At 50.6% G+C, this 12,012-nt stretch overlaps 1 protein-coding gene across 1 annotated transcript in view; it reads right to left on the bottom strand.

The window, feature by feature from the left end:
• Positions 1 to 4,743, bottom strand: part of AHNAK (AHNAK nucleoprotein) — a 92,058-nt gene extending 87,315 nt beyond the window's left edge. The window contains 1 exon segment of the mRNA XM_058160027.1: positions 4,580 to 4,743. The gene's annotated coding sequence lies outside the window, so the exon portion shown is untranslated.
• Positions 4,744 to 12,012: the final 7,269 nt, after the last annotated feature.

Genomic DNA, 12,012 nt, shown 5'->3' with positions numbered 1-12,012 from the left:
AAAAGAGTTCGTAAAATGGTGTGTGGGGGGGCAAGACTCAGGTCATCATGGTCTTGCTTAGCGACAGACAATTTGGGGCTCAGTTTGAAGTTGTCCCAAATTTTCAGGTGGTTGTCCGGAATCCGGAATTTGGAGAGTTTGCCTAAACTGGGAACCCATCCAGCTACATCGTGTGACTTCGGTTTCAAAAGTTTCCATGACAATTGTGTGAATTCGACTGATTTCAGGAGCTGCCCCGCCCCCCCAACCAATACAAAACACTCGTCCTGCATTTGCAAGGGAGGGGGGTCCCCCTGTCTGCAACTGGACACTGAACCCCTTCTTCTCTCCCAAACATAAACCCCATGGATTCCTCAAGTGCTCCGTGACCCCATGGGGCAACCAAAGCAAACCCATCCATTCAAAATCTTTCCTGAATCCTCACACAGCACATCTGCACCCCGGCCCCTGTCTCCGACCCCTTTTGATCCCAAAGCTTTCGCCCTAGCAAGGGGTCTCCAACCTTGACAACTTTAAGACTTGTGGACTTCAACTCCCAGAATTCCTCAGCAACCTTTGCCAAAGTTGAAGACTCCTGCCCTAGCAGGCTACTCTTAACCAAAGAGGTCAAAAATATATCGGTAGAAAGAAGTTATGGATTGTATGATAAATGGGGTGTAAATTGTTTAGAAATTTACCGTATGGGGAATATGGGGAAGAATATGAGGTAAATGTTACATTTATATAAGGAAAGATGATATTTATTATTATGTATGATGGATATATAAATATGATGGATTATAAGGTATACTGAGGAATAATTTTTGATATTACAACCTTGGAAGATGGGATATTGTTTATTACAGAAGATTGGATTTTAAACTTAATGGACTTAGATGAGAAGGTAGAATTATCACCATATTTGAAAGATTATTTTTGAAAGATATATATAATGGAGATTGAAATAACAAAACACTAAATAGCTTTTAAATGAATAGAAGGTAATTGTATTAGTATTAATATTTTCCTTTTTCTTCTTTTTTTTTATGGAAAAGGGGAGTTGAGGTTCAAGAAGAGGGATGGGAGTTATGTTAATTAGCATATTTTAGTTTATGATTGTTAGATACCCTGTAATTGCTCTGGGAAGTGGGGGGGGAGGGGATGGGGGAAGGAGGGAGGAGGGAGGGAAAGGTTAGGGTTGGGGGAGGGGATGTATGGGGAAAATATTGTAAAACTTTTTCAATAAAAAATATATCTGGAGAGCAGCACATCAAGTGGCAGGGAGTTCCGCAGCCTAACTTTGAGCCGGAGGGACTTTGTAGTACTTCGATGTATTGGCCGGGTTCACACAGCACCTCAGTTAAAGCAGGGAGGAAAAAGATTTTTAGTTGGGGGGAGGTTGTGAGAATGCAGCCCTGCCTGCTCTTAAGCCAGACGGCAATTCCTGGCTTCTGGAAAAATCTTTCCCCCTGCAAGATCTGTGTAGCCCCCACCTTTGTGGGGATCAAAATCTAGCGGTTCTCCCAGATCTTCTGAACTGGGTGATTGCAAAAGCCCCTTTTTATTCTTTCCTTATTTGAACTTCGATTGGTGCAACTCTTTTGAATTTAGAATAGAATAGAAGCTGGAAAGGGAGCTAGAAGGTCTTCTAGTCCAGCCCCCTAGTAGTTTTTTCTTAAAAACCTCCGGTGATGGTTTCTGGTGGCAAGCTGTTCCACTGGTTAATTGTCCTCACTGTTAGGAAATCTCTCCTTAATTCCAGCTTGCTTCTCTCTTTGATTAGTTTCCATCTGTTGTTTCTTGTCCCGGCCCTTTGGTGCTTTGGAAAATAAATTGACCCCCCCTCCTCTTTGTGGCAGCCCCTCAAATACTAGAATATTGCTATCATGTCCCCCCCCCTAATAATTTTCCTCCTCCTCCTTTACACTGCATCTCTGGTTCTTCCTGCAAGATCTGTGTAGCCCCCACCTTTGTGGGGATCAAAATCTAGCGGTTCTCCCAGATCTTCTGAACTGGGTGATTGCAAAAGCCCCTTTTTATTCTTTCCTTATTTGAACTTCGGAACTTTTGAATTTAGAATAGAATAGAAGCTGGAAAGGGAGCTAGAAGGCCTTCTAGTCCAGCCCCCTAGTAGTCTTTTCTTAAAAACCTCCGGTGATGGTTTCTGGTGGCAAGCTGTTCCACTGGTTAATTGTCCTCACTGTTAGGAAACCTCTCCTTAATTCCAGCTTGCTTCTCTCTTTGATTAGTTTCCATCCGTTGTTTCTTGTCCCGACCTTTTGGTGCTTTGGAAAATAAATTGACCCCCCTCCTCTTTGTGGCAGCCCCTCAAATACTAGAATATTGCTATCATGTCATCCCCCCCTAATAATTTTCCTCCTCCTCCTTTACACTGCATCTCTGGTTCTTCCCTGCAAGCCCACCCCCACCCCGCCCTCTAAATCACATCCATAAAAATAGATAAATGAAAATCAACCCAGCCTGTTAACTCTGGGAGGGGTCCAACAGCTTATGCAATCCCAGCCCTTTTTTTATTTTCTTTTAATTTTTTCTTTTTTTTTTGTTCCTAATGCGTTCCATTCTTTCTCTCCTTCCTATTCGCCCCCTGTTTGGGTTTCGCGGGCTGGGGGGGTCGTGTGAATCCGCGTTGCCCGCTTTCTCCGCCTTTCTTAGGGATTCCCTGGACTTCTGCTCTCCCCCCACCCACCCACCCGCCCCCTCCCTCCATCCCTCCCCCCATCTCCCTAGATCAGAGGGGCGCCCTCCCCTCCCCAAGCCCTTTTTTTGGATGGGCTCAGCCCTTCCCCTGCGAGCGAGCGTGGCTGGCCTTCGTCAGTCTTTCCACCCAGCGCATTCCAGAGGGCTGGCGGGGGCCCAAGGGCGGGGAGGGGAGGGGAAGGGGGCGAGGTGGGGAAGGGAGGGGGGAGCGCTTCCCCGCCCAGAGGGGGCCCAGCCCCAGCCAAGGATCCAGAGCCTGCCTGCCTGCCCCCGCCCCGCAATCCACATTCACGCCAGTTGCAATAAGCAAAGGGGTGAAGAAGAAGAAGGAAAAACAACCGAAGAAAGAAAGAAACAAAGTTGCAGAAGAAAAAAGCGAAGTGACTCCGGGGCGCTGGCTGGATTCAGTTGGGAGGGTGGGGTGGGGAAGGGAAGGGAAGGGAGGGCGGTGGGTGGGTGGGGTGAGGCCGCTGGGGCTTCCCACGAGACCGACCGAAACATCCCCTGTCTTTCCCAAAAGCGCGTTTTTTTTTTCGCCCCAGGAGGCAGCTGGACTTGGGTTGTTTTTTTTTCCCTTTCTTTTGAAGACGTTTCGCTTCTCATCCAAGAAGCTTCTTCAGCTCTGACCGGATAGTGGGGAATGGAGGATAGTGGGGGGGTGGGGATAATGGGGAGTGGGATCCCTCTCTCGCTCGCTCGCTCTCTTTCTTTTTCTCTCTCTCTTTCTCCTTTTTCTTTCTTTCTCTTTCTCTCTCTCTTTCTCTCTTTCTCTTTCTCTCTCTTTCTCTTTCTCTCTTTCTTTCTCTCTCTCTCTCTCTCACTCCGGCAAAAAGCAGAGCAGAGGTGGGGGGAGGTGGGCTTTGCAAAGGAAAAGGAGGGGGGTCCGAGCCCATTCAAGCCCCCTTGCCCTCCTCCCAAACTCCTTTGGCTCTCTGGCTCTTCGGGCGCAGCTGCCAACCTGCGGCCGCCCCGGTCCGCAACTCCGGGGCGAAGGCTAAACCGGAGCCGCGCCCTGTCCCGAAGTGCACACGCGGAAAAAAGGAACGCCAGTCCCGAGAGAAAGAGAGAGAGAGAGAGGGTGGAAAAGGTCTCCGCTAGGAGAAGCCCACGGGTCTCCCCACTCACCGACCCCTACCCTCGTTACGCGAGAAACCCTCCACCCGAACCGGAGTCACTCCGGATTAAGCCAACGCCTTGCTTGGCTCGGCCAGCCACATCAGCACCGGGCCTCCGCGTGGTCAAAACTTTTCTCGGACGGGTCCATCATCCCGAGGGCGTCCCGCCCCTCCCCAAAAGGAAGCCCGTCTGCCCGCTCGCCCCTGCATGGAGGGGTTGTTGGGTGGGGGGGCTTGGCGGGCCACCCCCGCTTGCTTTCTAAACCGAGACTGGTTTGGGTGGGGTCCCTTTCCCGCTGCAGATTCAACCCTCTCCCCCTCCCAGGGCTGGGGTGAGTGGGTGGGGGGGCACGTCCAGCATCTCTGGAAAAGGAGGGGCGCGATTGCAAACCCCCCCCATTTCTGATCAGGCCGAAGATTGTGGGAAGACGGGAGTCGGGACCCCCTCACCCCCAGCCGGACAAAGTCTCTTGCCCGAAGCCCCTTTTAGTGCCCCCCTCTCCTGCCCCCAGTGGCAAACTTTCCCACCAGTTCCACGCGGACTGGTCAGGGCGGCGCCCGGGGGGGCGGCCAGGAGGGAGGGGGCGCCCCCTTTCCTGCAAGGCGCGACTTATTTGGGGCAGAGGGGGGGGGCTCGACTCTCAATGAGGGTCTCCAAGTGGGCGCCCGCCTGGTATCTTGCAGCCCCGCGCGCCTTTTGGGGAACCGGAGAAAGGGGGCTCCGGGCGCCCCACCACCACCACGAGACGCGCGCCCCCCGCCCTTACCTGTCGGTCCGTGGCTTTCAGCTGCCCAGCACGGCCATTCCAGGCGCCGTCCCGGTATAACGCCCCAGACCCCGACCCGGTTCCTGGATTCCTGGTGGCGGCGACCGAGCCCTGGCCAGCGGGCTCCCTGACGAAGCCCTGCCGCGGGAACGAAGCGAGTGGGGCGCTCCCCGCCCGGCTGCGGCTCTTGTAACTCAGCCCGGGATGGGTGTGACTCTACGCTCGGCCCTCGTCGGGGAAAGGGAAGGGAGGAAAGGGGAGGGGAGGAGAGGGAAGGGGAGGGAAGGGAAAGGAAAGGAAAGAGGCGGCCAGGAGGACGGAAAGGAAGGAAAGAAGGAAGGGAAGAGAAGAAGGAAAAAGGGAAGGGAAGGGAAGGGAGAAGAAAGGAAAGGAAAGAGGCGGCCAGGAGGACGAAAAGGAAAGGAAAGGAAAGGAAAAGAAGAGAAAGGAAAGGAGGGAAGGGAAGGGAAAGAGGTGGCCAGGAGGACAGAAAGGAAGGAAGGAAGGAAGGGAAGAGAAGAAGGAAAAAGGGAAGGGAAGGGAAAGGAAAGGAAAGAGGCGGCCAGGGGGACAGAAGGAAAGGAAAGGAAAGGAAGGAAGGAAAGAGGCGGCCAGGAGGACAGAAAGGAAGGAAGGAAGGAAGGGAAGGGAAGAAGGAAAAAGGGAAGGGAAGGGACGGAAAGGAAAGGAAAGGAAAGAAGGAGAAGGGGAGGGAGGGAAGAAGAAGGGAATAGAGGGAGGGGGAGGAAGGAGGGAGGAGAGATAGGTTGGTTGGAATGAAGGAAGGAAAGAAGGAAGGAGAAAGGGAAAGAGGAAAGGAAAATAAAAGGAAAGGAAAGAGGAAGGGGAGGAAGGGAAGAAGAAGGGAAAAGGGGGAGGTGAAGGAGGGAAGGAGGAGAGATAGGTTGGTTGGAAGGAAGGAAGGAAAGAAAGAGAAGGAAGGAGAAGGGAAGGAAAGGAAAGGAAAGAGGGAGCAAGGGAAGGAAGGAAGGGAGGAAAAGAGGGAAGAGAGGAGGGAAGAATGAGATAAGTTGGTTGGAATGAAGGAAGGAGAAAGGGGAAATGGGAAGGGAAGGGAAGAAGAGGAGAAGGAAGGAAGGAAAAGAGGGAGGAGGAAACAAGAAAGGGAAGGAGGAAGGAAGGAGAGATAGGTTGGTTGGAACGAAGGAAGGAAGGAAAGAAGGAAGGAAGAAAAAAGGAAAGGAGGGGAAAGGAGAAATTGCCTTTCTCAAGGCAATTTCAAGTACTTCCAGCCTTAACTAGCAACCAGAAAACAGAGGCTTTTAAAAAAGAAAATTAGAACTCTTCCCCTGCCCTATGGCTTTCAGAGATAGACTGTCTCTGATGCTGGAGGCTCCATTCAGCCCCCACTGCCATTCGCCTCTTCCTCAACTTTCCCTCTCCTCTCCTCTCCTGGAGTTGCTTCTTACCCCTCCCCCCCCCAAGGAAAACCATTGCAAACCTTAAGATGGGCGCAGCCCACAGCAGAGGCGCAGGTAAGTTCTGCCTAGGTGTGGGGCCAGAAGGAGCAAAGACATTTTCCGGGTGGCCCCCTGGCAGGAGTTGAAAGCCCCCTGAAGATTGGGGTTTCTTGGGACAAAAGGCCAGGAATGCTAAACCAGGATTGGTGTAGTAGCTGAATCCAATTTCTCTGCAGCGAAATCCCAACTCAGGACTCCAGACTCCGTCCATCCAGGAGTCGGAGATTAACAGAGTTGGAAGGGACTTGGAGGTCATCTAGTCCAAACCCCCCACCCCCCCAAGCAGGAGACCCTATACCAGTTGATGGCTAACCTTTTTGCCGTTGCGTGCTAAAAGCGGGGGGGGGGAATGCAGGGGGGGTGTCACGCGGGTGTGCCCACACCCATAATTAAATGCGCCCCACCTCCCGCCCCTGCGCATGTGGGCGCAACCTCACTGCGCTCTCCCTGTTTTTCGCATGCAATAGCAGGGTGGGCCCAGTAGGCCTATTTTTCGCTCTCCCCAGGCTCCAGAGTCTTTCTGGGAGCCTGGGGAGGGCAAAAATGGCCTTCCCCACCCCTAGAAGCCTTCCAGAGGCTGGAAACAGCCCGTTTCCCAACTTCCAATGGGCTTAGAAGGCCCAAAAATCAGCTCGCATGCCATAGGTTCGCCATCACAGCCCTACACCATTTCTGACAGAGAAGAGACTAACAAGAGTTGGAAGGGACCTCGGAGGTCATCTAGTCCAACCCCCCGCCCAAGCAGGAGACCCGACACCATTTCTGACCGATGGCAATCCGGTCTCTTTCTTGAAAGCCTCCAGGGATGAAGCTCCCACAACTTCCGAAGGCGATTTCTGTTCCATGGGGTTGGGGGTCACCCCTCCACCCACCCCCAATGTCCACTTTGCATCCATGAGAAGGGCACCCTCGCCTCATCCCATGCCTCTCCCCCCCTCCCCCCCCCCTCCCAAGGTCAACATTTCGAAAGCTCTTCGCTGCTTGCACTTCACCGCTGAAGTGAAAACAGGACAGGCTGGATTCCCTGGTGTTGTTCACACAAGCAGACTTAGTTGGGTCCTTCAATGGCCCGCCAGCTGCATTTCTGCAAAAATCCGGTTTGTCTAAATTTGGATTTGGGGGCGCGGGGGGTGGGTGGGTGGTGGGTCAGGGGGAGTTAGCCTGGGTGCAAGCACGGATAATTTGATTCATTTATGGCTCAAGGGATTGTGCACCCCCAGAACATGGATGAACTTAATAACCGTGTTCTTTGCGTTATTATTATTTATTGATCTATATGATTATTATTCCACCTTTGTTACTTGATAAGTCACTCAAAGTGACAGTCATGCCTAATGCGCCTTCCTCCTTCTATTTTCTCCACAACAACCACCTTGTTGTGAGGCGGGTTGCGCTTAGAGAAAGAGACTGGCCCAAAGTCACCCAGTTGGCTTTCGTAGTTAAGGCAGGACTAGAAATCCCAGTCTCCTGGTGATTGGCCCAAAATCACCCAACCAATTTTCGTGCCTAACGCAGGAATAGAACTCACAATTGACCCAGAGTCACCCAGCTGGCTTTCATGCCTAGGACTAGAACTTACCATCTCCTGATGATTGGCTCAGAGTCACCCAGCTGGCTTTCGTGCCTAAGGAGGGATTAGAACTCCCAGTCTCCTGGTGATTGGCCCAAAGTCATCCAACCAACTTTCGTGCCTAAGGCAGGAGTAGAACTCACCATCTCCTGGTGATTGGTCCAGAGTCACCCAACTGGCGTTCATGCCTAAGGTGGGACTAGAACTCACAATTGGCCCAGAGTCACCCAGTTGGCTTTCATGGCTAAAGCGGGACTAGAACTCCCAGTCTCCTGGTGATTGGCCCAAAGTCATCCAACCAACTTTCGTGCCTAAGGCAGGACTAGAACTCCCAGTCTCCTGGTGATTGGCCCAAAGTCATCCAACCAACTTTCATGCCTAAGGCAGGATTAGAACTCACCATCTCTTGGGGATTGGTCTGGAGTCACCCAGCTGGCTTTCGTGCCCAAAGGAGGGACTAGAACTCGCCATCTCCTGGTTTCTAGCCCAGCACCTTAACCACTATATCAGACTGGCTCTCTAGTTCAGGGGTCTCCAACCTTGGCAACTTTTAAGACTTGTGGACTTCAACTCCCAGAGTTCCTTAGCCAGCATGCGCTGGCTGAGGAATTCTGGGAGTTGAAATCCACAAGTCATATAGTTGCCAAGGCTGAAACCATAAGCATTCATTCCAAATGGAATAAATGAATTTATCCAGCTGGGAAATTAAAACCCGGGCTTTGAAGAAAGACGCAAGGCAGCCTCCTCTTCCTCCTGTCACCCAACCTCCACACATGGAGATCTGAAATCTTGTGGCAAGGAGTTCCATACATTATCGAATAAACACAGGGGGATAATTTGTCCAGTTATCTAGCTGTGGTTATTAGATTTGCATGAGATCTTGTGATTTCCCACACAAATTAAAGTGCTCAGTGCCAAAGATTTTATCAAATGGGAGAAGCTCTGGGATTTTCAAGAACGTTTTTGAAAAAACAGAGGCCTCAGCCAGAGCGTTCTCCGAACTCGGTCCTTCTCTCTCGGCCCAATCTACCTCACAGGGTTGTTGTAGAGGGGGAAATGGAAAGGTGGGATCAGCGTGTCTTAATTTCGGAATGGGCGTTGATTTTTGATGAGTTCACGGAAGCAACCGGACAATTTTCTTGATAAGGTTGCAAAAAAAATAATAATAATTTGCTATATCAGTTTACAAAATTCGTTTAATGACTATTCAAAGTTTTTCATACTTACGACCATTACAGCATCCTGAAGGTCACATGATCAAAATTCAGCAGCTTGGTAACTGACTCACATTTATGACGGTCGCGGTGTCACAAAAGTCAGTTTTGTGACCTTCTCGCAAGCAAAGTCAATGGGGAAGCCAGATTCACTTAAGAACCGGGTTACTCACTTAAGAACTGCAGTGATTCACTTAACAAATGTGGCAAGACAGGTCGTAAAATGGACCAAAACTCACTGAATGACCGTCTTGCTGAGCAACGGATATTTTGGAGCTCGGTGGTGGTCAAGTACCCGTGTTCTCTTCTTTAAAAATTTTCAAGATTTCCTTGTGGTCTTCCATCCAAGCACTAAATGGCCTGGAACCTCCTTTCCTGTTTAGAACTGAACTCCAATTGTGCTCAACCACCCCCATGAGGCGTGAGATGCCACTTCTGCAACGCCCAGGCGGTGACACGGGGTTCACCAGCCAGTGGAACTCATTGCCACTAGATGCGAAACCCTACGTCTTTTTGAGAAGTTGGTAAATAAAACATGTTTACCGTGTCGGTAAACAAAAAAAGAAAAGAAAAAAAGAAAAGAAAAATGAAATTAAAAAGTCTCACTGCAAACAAAACAACAACAAAAAAGGAAAGTTATTACGGAAGCCACCGGAAGGTTTTGTGCGGCCTGGAAGTTTGTAAAGATGAGCTGTTGATAAGAAAAAGGTGTTTTCCCCCCACACACACACAATGGGTCAGAGAGAAAGTTTAACTGTCGGAAATGGGACTGTGGAGAGGAGATGTCCAGGCCACAAAACTTCCTGTGTGGGTTGTGGAAGAATGACAGGGCTCCACATCTCCCTGGAGGTAAAAGCAAGTCCATTTCTCAATTCCAAAGAGCCGATGCCCGTTTGCAAGTTGTAAATACGTTGTAAATACTCATCCCGTGCAACTGGTTGTTAGCCCTTAAATAGCCCTTAAATAGGCTGAGGAAGCTGGCTGAGGAGTTGAAGTCCACAAGTCTTAAAGGGACCAAGGTTGGAGACTCCTGCTTTGCTGGCTGAGGGACTCTGGGAGTTGAAGTCCACAAGTCTTAAAGGGACCAAGGTTGGAGATTCCTGCTTTGCTGGCTGAGGGACTCTGGAAGTTGAAGTCCACAAGTCTTAAAGGGACCAAGGTTGGAGACTCCTGCTTTGCTGGCTGAGGGACTCTGGGAGTTGAAGTCCACAAGTCTTAAAGGGACCAAGGTTGGAGACTCCTGCTTTGCTGGCTGAGGGACTCTGGGAGTTGAAGTCCACAAGTCTTAAAGGGACCAAGGTTGGAGATTCCTGCTTTGCTGGCTGAGGGACTCTGGGAGTTGAAGTCCACAAGTCTTAAAGGGACCAAGGTTGGAGACTCCTGCTTTGCTGGCTGAGGGACTCTGGGAATTGAAGTCCACAAGTCTTAAAGGGACCAAGGTTGGAGACCCCTGCTTTGCTGGCTGAGGGACTCTGGGAGTTGAAGTCCACAAGTCTTAAAAGACCAAGGTTGGAGACCCCTGCTTTGCTGGCTGAGGGACTCTGGGAGTTGAAGTTCACAAGTCTTAAAGGGACCAAGGTTGGAGACCCCTTCTTTGCTGGCTGAGGACTCTGGGAGTTGAAGTCCACAAGTCTTAAAGGGACCAAGGTTGGAGACTCCTGCTTTGCTGGCTGAGGGACTCTGGGAGTTGAAGTCCACAAGTCTTAAAGGGACCAAGGTTGGAGACTCCTGCTTTCCTGGCTGAGGGACTCTGGGAGTTGAAGTCCACAAGTCTTAAAGGGACCAAGGTTGGAGACCCCTGCTCTAGGGCAGGGGGCTCTGGAGCCGCGGGTGGCTCCTTCATCCCCCTGCTGTGGCTCCCTGTCACTCAAAATATGTGTCCCAACCGCCAATGTACGACACCTGCCGGTACGTGATTTATTGAGCTTTTCAACCTGTCTTTTTTTTTCTTTTCTTTTTTTTCCGGAGTTCAACATATTTTTTTTTGTCACAAATACAAATTTGTTTTCTCTGTAGCAGTTCATCGATTTCGTAAATGCAACACACGACGTAGTTTTTTTTTATACATAGCATAAAGGTTAAAAAAAAACCGATATAGGCAGTGTTAGCTTCATTTCAGATGTCAAAAAGGGTTTTGTGGCTCCCGGTGTTTTTTTTTTTCAGTGGGAAATGGCTCTTTTGAGGGTTTAAGGTTGCTGACGCCTGGACTAGAGGAAAAATGTCTTTGTGTTGCGACCCAGGCCCAAGTAGGTAGTAATAAACTTAGTCCCTGGAAAAACAAACTTTATTCGAACAGCTGGGAATTACTTCATTCCGAGCGACGTTCAACTCAAAGTAAAACAAATGCCTCCCAACACAAATTCCTCAGTTATCTCATAAACCTTGGTCGAATTAGGCAAACTGCCAAAGGCCCTTCCTGGCAAACGTCCAGAAGCCACAAAAACAAAGACGTACACGAAGCAGAAGACACAGCTACAGCGTTGTTTTCCGGCAAAGCCCAAACGCCGTTGCTGGTCTGTTTAAGCCTTATGGGACGGGCCAATCATCTCCTGGCCTTACTCCCGAGTCGTCCTCTTTGCTTGAGCTGCTCTTGCCTTCCGGCAGCTCTTCTCATGCGTGCATTAGGAACAGGCTCCTCCTGTTCCTCTGCCTCACTACTATCAGTCTCTGGAGGCTCTGGAATCTGCTCCTCACGCCCCGATGGCCCTGGCCTCACCTCAGCCTCATCGCTTGTATGACTCCATTGCCAGCTCCGTAGGCTGCTGATGGACCACAACACTTTGGGAGTTTCTTTCCCCCTGTCGTTTCCCACTCCTCCGCTGATGGCCGGGTCAGGGAAATCCGAATCAGGCGTGCCTCTGCAGCTCTGCCAAAGTCCTAGCAAAGTCTTCAGGGTAGGCAGGAGACCAGAAAGTGACTTCAGCAAGATATGTTTAGACTTTGCCTGACTCAGAGAATGCCAGAAAGCAGATCCTTTATATAGGCCATGGGGTGTGGCTCCATGACTCAGCACTTATCCAGGCCTGCCCCTCCCTTCCTTCTGACGCCGCCGCCTATCAATTCTTCTGAAGCAAGGGTCACTCCAGTCGGCAGCTGTTGGTAATTGGCCTCCTTCAGGCTCACATGCTGTGGGGGAGGGGGAGGGGTCTAGTTGCTCCGTTTGCCTGG

The sequence above is a fragment of the Ahaetulla prasina genome, chromosome 17 (assembly GCF_028640845.1).
Source record: "Ahaetulla prasina isolate Xishuangbanna chromosome 17, ASM2864084v1, whole genome shotgun sequence".
Taxonomy (NCBI): Eukaryota; Metazoa; Chordata; class Lepidosauria; order Squamata; family Colubridae; genus Ahaetulla; species Ahaetulla prasina.
This window is presented reverse-complemented; position numbering and strand designations above follow the sequence as displayed.